Below are 7,659 nucleotides of genomic sequence, written 5' to 3'. Positions count from 1 at the left end.
CCATACAGCCATTGTAAAGAACTGGCTTGTACTTGAGGGAAATGGGAGCTCCCGGAGGTTCTGAGTAACTGGAAGGTGGGAGCTGCCATTCACAGGGACTGGAACGGATGAGGGTGGAGCATGTTTGGGGCAAGGGGTAGGCAATCAGGAGTTCAGTTTGGCCATGCTGAGTCTGAGCATCTATGAACCTTGCAGGTAAAGAGGTGGAGTGGGCAGTCGGGTATACAAGTAGGAGTTCAAGAGAGGTCTTGGGTGGGTTGGAGTTGGTGGTGGTGTTTAAAGCCATGGGGTTGGATGACCTCACCAAGGGGGAGAGTAGATGGAGAAAAGAAAGGAACAAGATGCTCTGAGCACTCCAACTGTTATGGGTCAAGGAGAAGAGGAAGAACCAGCAAAAGAGGCTGAGAAGGAGCCACCGGGGAGCTAGAAGGAAAACCGAGAGAGGGTTGTCCTGGAAGTCAAAGAAGTGTATCCAGGAAGGAGGCTACTGTGATGAACGTCAAGTAATGCATGCGCAGGGTTTAGCAGAGCGTGGCACATATTAAGAACTCAGCAAATGATAGATATTTGAATTATTATGTGAGTAGTAGTATGTGAGCATTGCAGGAGAGGAGAAAGGTGGAAGACCAGATTGAGAAACGAGCTCTCGGTTAATCAGATCACCATTAATAAGAATCTACACTCAATCGGAATCTGATGGAGAGGGATCCTTGATTAGCAACCACCAGATTAAAGCAGTTCTGCCCTTCTAATCAGCCCTGAGCAAAGGGCCCAAGGTTTAGGGATGGGCACCCTTTGATCCTCTCCTCCACCCCCTGCCATTCCCCACGGTGGGGAATAGGCAGCCAGGACCCAATCCTGTCCATGCATAGGCTCTCAAAATGACTCCTTGGACTCCCTTTGACCTTCACCTCTGACCTGGGGATCTGGTAAGCCTGCCACAGAGAGTGAACGAGACAGACCTGAGCATCCTCTGATGTGACAGCTCACTTGAGCTCCCCACCTGTGTCTGCCTGTCACTAGGAGAAAACAGCCCCTGCTGCTTCTCTAAACACTCAGCTTGGGCAGTGACCCAGCCATGGATGCCCAGACTGGTGCAGACATGGAAGAGCTGCTGAAGGAACACAGGGCGAAGGTTCTCGGGGAGGATGGAGAAGGGTCCCAGGAGGGTCACTGATTCCCAACCAAGGCTGCCGCTGGGACTTAGCTGATGTTGGTTGTCTGCTGGTCCCAGGAGGGGTGGCTTATGGGGCCATTTTTGGGACCCAGACAGTTGGATAAGTCATCAGACAGCTTTCTGGCTGTCCCCTGAAGCTGCGTGCTGTACCTCTCCCATCTGCATGCCCTCGGTAGCTAACATAGTGCACAATAAATGTCCACTTTAGGATGTTCGTGAACCCAGGGATGCACAGGGCCTCTCGCTGCCACTTACCTGACGCTTACCTGCAAAGCAGAAACGCCAGCAGGGACAGTGATTTCCCTTCCCAGCTCTCGTTCCTGGGTCTATCCATTTGCTATAGAATCCCGTGTTTTTCCTAGAGATGATCCTCAGATGGCAACAGATCTTGACAGGTAAGAGTCAGTATTTTTAACACAACTTGGAAATGATTCTGATGTGAGGCTTGATTTGGGGCCCTCATGTATACACACCCTCCAGCCCAGGAAATGCTGACTGGCAGTTCCAGTGTTTGTTCTGTAGGCCAGATGGGCTCCCAGGTGGGACAGGCAGAGGGATGAGGTGGAAAAGTGCCAGAAAATTCCCTCTGCCCGGAAAGATTCTCTCGCCTAACCTGCCAATTCCTTCTTAAATCCCACCACGCAGTATCATCCAAGTCTTTGGGTTACGTGTTGTCCTCTCCAAAAATTCCTAAAAGTGCAGCTCTCTCTATAGAGTCCATCCCTCTTTCCAAAGGATGGATGCTGCTGAAAGCAAAAACTGTCACCTCATTTGACCCAGGACCCATACTGCCTTATTGTGGGCTGCACCCCTGTACCTGCCATCTCCCAGGAACTGAGTCCTCGCCCTTCACTCGGGGCCACCAGTTCTTAGGTTCTGAAGCAGTCCTTTGAGAGAGTGAGGATGACATTTCCTCTCTCTCTGCGCCACCCTCCTGCTGGTCTCCTCCCCAGCCCAGCATTTAGGCAAAGGCACAGGGAGCCAGACAGTCTACTTCCACCCAGCACTGATGCCAGGAAGTGTCAGGACGGCTCTGCCCCTTGCGCCAGGCACCCGGATGAAAGGAAACCCCAGAATGGCAGTTTGGGATTAGCTAGTGTCCTGGGCCAGATTGGCTCCCTGTGAGGATTAGTGACTTCCTCTAAAAAAGCCGCAGCCACTCCTTCAGACAATACTTCCTCTTCTGGGGATCTCCTGCCCCTCTCATAACCAAGCAGGCCAGCATACATGGGGCTCCGAATCTGCAGAGGACAGCTTATCTCGAATACCTCTGGTGACGGGGAACTCACCACCTCCCAAGGTAGCCTAATCCGTTTCTCGTTGTTCTAGCCAGTTATTCCTTGTATTGACTCAGAAGCATTCTCCCTGCTGTTTCCTCCTTAGGTCTTGGTGCAAAGCCTGCCGCTTTGTCCAGGGGCAGTGGGGCACCAAATAATCCCACTCTCAAGGTACCGAATGAGTGCATGTTCTAAGCCCTGCCTCCAGAGGCATTCTTTAACTCCCACTATCCCAGGACACCTTTTCAGACATAGGACCCCTTCCTAACAGGAGGATGCTTTCAGGACTGTTGTCCCCAGTCAGCTTCCCAACTCTCCTCCAGCCGCCTCTACTGCCTGCTCAGGCACCTGTCAACTCCATGTTCCATAGCCATCAGTCCAGCCAGGTTTATATCACCCCGGGGCCTGTGCACAGTCCTGAGTGGGGCTGCTGGGTGATTCCTCACAACCCCTGGCACTCTAGACCCTTTCATCCACCACGTGCTTGTCCTGGAACCCCTTGCTGGGTTGCCCTAAGCCCTACCAATACCTCTTTCCCCACTAACATGAGGCCTGGGTCCCAGCCCCCACCCCAGCCGTTGGGGGACAGTGGACAGGTGTTCATGGCAAAGGGCTAGCAGCCTGTGTCTTTAGAAACATAACCCACAGCCTTCCTCACTGAGCCTGTCTGAACTCCAAACTCCAGTGTGTGTAATTATTTTTATTGTGGTAAAATATACATAAGATTTACAATTCAGTGGCAGTTCAGTGGCATTAAGTACATTCACAGTGTTGTGCAATCGTCACCACCATCCATCTCCAGAACTTTGTCGCCTTCCCCGACTGAATCTCTGTTCCCCTTAAATAATAACCTCCCCTTCTGCTCTCCCCCCATCCCCTGGCAGCCACAACTTTACTCTGTGCCTCTATGAATTTGACTGTTTAGGTACCTCATAGTGGAATCATTCAGTATTTATCCTCTTGTGACTGGCTTATTTCTCTTAACGTAATGTCTTCAAGGTCATCCATGTTGTAACATGTATCAGAATTTCATTCCTTTTTAAGGCGGAATAATATTCCATTGTATGCATATATTACGTTTCATTTATTCATTCATCGATTGATGACACTTGGGTTGTTTGCACCTGTTGGCTATTGTGAATAGTGCTGCTGTGAACGTAAGTGTACCAGTATCTGTTCGAGTCCAGAGTGCGTATTTTACATGTTGCCCAAAGAGCTTCTCCTTCTCCCATGACACACTCTATGTTCCTATCAAATGGAGAAATCCCCCAGGGAAGGGCAGGGACCTGATTCTTCAGTGACGCCATAACTTGCACTGTTTTGCATTATGTCAACCTTTTTTGGGAGTTAAAAAGCCATGCTGTGTTTTTAAAGAATATCAAGTATAAGCCCAGTCCTGGGGTAGATATACGTGCTGCACGTTTTCACGTGTGGCACTTCGATGTATTGTGTTGGGTTATTGTTCTGGATTGTTCTGGATATATCATATTTGAGGCTGGGTTGTCACTTTTTTAATTTTCTTGGTATTTATTACCATTATTTATTATTTTTGATATACAGAATGAGCTGCGTGCATTTATAGAGCAATGAGGATATATTTAATATGTCTTGTTTTTAACTGAATAAGAACTGAAAGCATGTGTCAACCAAACTGATTCAAATGGAAAAAAACCCCATGCAGTGCATATATCCCTTCCAGTACTGGGCTTATACTTGATATTCTTTTAAAACACAGTAGGGCTTTTTCACTCCCTAAAAAGGGTTGAGATAATGCAAATGTCCTCCATCCTCATCTTCTTGCCTTCCCCCATCGGAACCTTTACAAGCGCTCTGATGGATCAGTGTGACGCCAGCTAGGGAGTCTGGCATTTTGCAAGGGACAGTGCCTTGACTCAAAGCGATGAATCTGTAATGAAGGGCTCTCATGCACTAGGAAAGGGCAGAAGAGAGAACTGGGGTGAAGAGTCCTTCTCAAATCATGCGTCTTAGCAGCCACCCATTTCCACAGACTCAGAAGCTCCACATTAGGGGAGGTGTAAAGTCAGTTACTCTGTTCCCTTTTCCAGTCCCAAATCCTCTTGACCTCACCCAGCCTCTGCTTGAACACCTCCAATGACGGAGAACTCACCACCCCTGAAGCCAGCCCACACCATCTCTGGACTCGCCACTGAAGAGTTGTTCCTTGCTGAGCCAATGACTCTCTCCCCATAGCACCTCTATGGGTCTATTATCCACCCCTTGGGCCTCCTCAGGATGAGTCAGCTCCCTTTTTCCAAGCACAGCAGCCCTTCAAACACTAGAGGCCAGTGCCCACTCAACCGGAGAGTGAACATCCTGGCTCTTGAAACTTTCGTTCTGGAACTCCCCAGACCCAACCGTGGGACGTCAGCCCAGCAGCAGCCACAGGGGCCTGGTTTGCTCAGGGCCGTGTGGCCGTGCTCCTCTCCGAGTCCTGAGAGCAAACGTGGGGCTGAGAGCAGGGTGTCGGGGAGGCGAGGAGGCACACCGGTGGCTGCTGAGTGCCCACCACTGTTGGGTCAGGCTCTGTGCGTGGCTTTCTACACGTATTGTCCCATTTGATTTATTAGTCTCACTTTATAGATGGGGAAACTGAAGCTGAGAGCAGCTAAGGTTCTAGGACTCCTGACAGAAGTTTGGGGTAAGCACAAGCCACCGCAGTCTCACTTTTCAAACAGCAGCAGCAGCAGAACTCCCCTGCCCCAGGCCGGGAGGTGAGGAGGGAGAGAGAAGGTGATCCTTACGTTCCCAGAGCTGACCAAGGGGCTGTCTGAGGCGGGAGTGTGGGAAGGGCGAACTGCAGTGCTTCAGAGAGAAGCTCCGGGCTGTGGGCAGGACCCTGTCTGGTGTGGACCTAGGCAGCCCCCCAACCCTGGTCTAGCCCAGTCTCCCAGGCTCTGCGGGCGTACAGCTCCTTGGCCTGGCCCTCAGGGATTCTGGAGCCAGCTGTCCAGGGTGCTGCCTGGCTTTCAGCTCTGTTTTTGGCATTTCCTGGACTTGCCCCTCTGACCTCGCCTGGGGCCAGGGGAGCTCAGGGAAAGTCAGAGGTAAGGCCCCACACACACTGGAAGATTCCTCGCTGGGTGTGGAGGTGGGGTGGATGCCAGCATCTTGGGCTTGCCTATTGAACCCATTGAGTTAATAGGAGAGAGAGTGGGGATGTTGAGACTCCTCTCTGCTCGCCGTCCCTCCCCTCCTCTCCATCTGCCTCGGTAATGCATCAGGGTCCTGGCAAGGACATGTAAGTCCCCAGTCAAGTAAGAAGAGCATCTGAATACGCTGAAGTGGGGTCAGAGTTGCCAGGCCAGCTCCAGTGGCAGAAAGGTCCCCTCCAGCTCTCTCTGGCTCCCTTCCCGCCTCATTTGTTGGCGGCTTACACCCCCATGGCCAACTGAGGTGGGTGAGGGCCTGTAGCCTGGACCTGCTGGGCTGTCCACATTGTTTCCCAGGCTGGGTGTTTCTCGTTGTTGCTCGTTTTTTTGGAAGATTGGTAACTGATGTCAGCTCAGGGCCAATCTTCCTTTTTTTTTTTTTTTTTTTTTTCCCCCAAAACCCCCCAGTACATAGTTGTATATCCTAGATGTAGATTCTTCTAGTTCTTCTATGTGGGAGGCCTGCCACGGTATGGCTTGATGAGCTGTGCTAGGTCCGTTCCCAGGATCTGAACCGGTGAAGCCAGGGCCGCTGAAGCGGAGCACACAAACTTAACCACTCAGCCACTAGGCCGGCCCTTGCTGTTGCTCTTGATTCTTTCTTACTAGATGGTTTTTTTCTCACTGATGGAGTCACTGAATCTCAGAGCCAATTGAGAAGGGACAGCAAGCGGGTCATTCTGCCCATGGTGGTTGTTGGTCCTTTGGCCAGTAGCTGGAGTTAAAGAAATCTCCTGAGGGGTCCCACCTGGGCGCTCACTCCAGGTGCGGGTGAGCAGGTCTCGGGCACATTGTGGTGGTGATGATGGGCTCGTTGTGCAACCCCTTGGAGCTTCATTTTCCTCTCTGTAGAATGAGAGCAATGATACAATTTTTGTGGTTTTGTTTTGCGGATTAAATACCAAAGCAAAGCACTGAGCAAGTCCCTGACGCTTAGTAGGTGCTCAATAAATAACAATTATAATTATCATAGTTATTATTTTTCCTTGTCTATTATTCTCTGGCACATTCTTCCCTGAGGAATGCCTTGGGAGGCCCTCGGTTCAGGGGCTCTTGTGTTGTACTTATTCCTATTTCGAACACTTGGCATGTCTTCCTATTTCAAATACCCGGCACATCTGAATCCACATGGATTATTTTTTTCCTCATCCTTTGTTACAAACCTGCTTCTCCTCCTGAATATCCCAGTTGGGTTAGTGGCACATCATCCTCCAAGATGGGGAGTTACCGCATATCCTCCCTCTCACTCAGCCCACCGTGTTCAGCTCGTGTGTCACCACCTGTCAGCCCGGCTGCTCCACTCCAGGCAGAATCAGTCACTCGCTCCCCCGCACCTGGAGTGTTTTTACGTAAGTTCAGGACAGCACTTAGCACAACACGCTGTCATTTGTGTTTGTAAGTCTGTCTCTCCTGTACTGAAGACGTCCTCTCTTTCTTTTGGAGGCAGGTATCAAGGATGGATGGGAAAGAGGATGTGGAAAAGCACTGTGAATCTTGGGTCTAGCAACAGAGCCATCATTCTCTCTCAGCTTTCGCTGAATCCTCCAACACCCCTTCCACAGCACACAGGAAAATGAAGCAACCGCCTCTTCCCTCTACCAGGATATGTTGATCCTAGGCACAGAGGATAGGTGACTTGCCAAAGGACACAGAACAAATAAAAGGCTTAAATCGTTTGCATGCAGGACATTGAGGTGTTGACATTTCCAGTCCCTCCCAGTTGTTAAACAAAGCTTCAGTGTGTTTCTCTGGAGCCAGAAGGAGTGGGTGGACTGAGAAGGGGGATGATGCAGAGGTGCGGGGCCTGCACTCAGAGCCACAGGTTTGAGAGACTTGTCTCAACACACACGGGAGAGGGGAAGAAAAAAATCAAAGCAAGTTCCAGACGATTTCTGGCTAAGAAATATGCTGGAAAGATTTGAACTCTTCTGGGGAAGATTTGCCATGTGAAACTCTCTTTCCTCTCTTTCCTCTGACCAGCTCCTCTGTTCAGGCAACTGTCAGCAGCCACGCTGGTCCCTCATGACCTTCAAAG

At 50.5% G+C, this 7,659-nt stretch overlaps 1 long non-coding RNA gene across 1 annotated transcript; it reads left to right on the top strand.

The window, feature by feature from the left end:
* Window positions 1-2,352: 2,352 nt before the first annotated feature.
* On the top strand, window positions 2,353-7,304 carry LOC138917870 (uncharacterized). Its single transcript, XR_011426461.1, has 2 exons — window positions 2,353-2,477; window positions 7,072-7,304. It is a non-coding gene; the product is annotated as an uncharacterized lncRNA (long non-coding RNA).
* The last annotated feature ends 355 nt before the right edge of the window (window positions 7,305-7,659 follow it).

The sequence above is a fragment of the Equus caballus genome, chromosome 15, assembly GCF_041296265.1.
Source record: "Equus caballus isolate H_3958 breed thoroughbred chromosome 15, TB-T2T, whole genome shotgun sequence".
Taxonomy (NCBI): Eukaryota; Metazoa; Chordata; class Mammalia; order Perissodactyla; family Equidae; genus Equus; species Equus caballus.
This window is presented reverse-complemented; position numbering and strand designations above follow the sequence as displayed.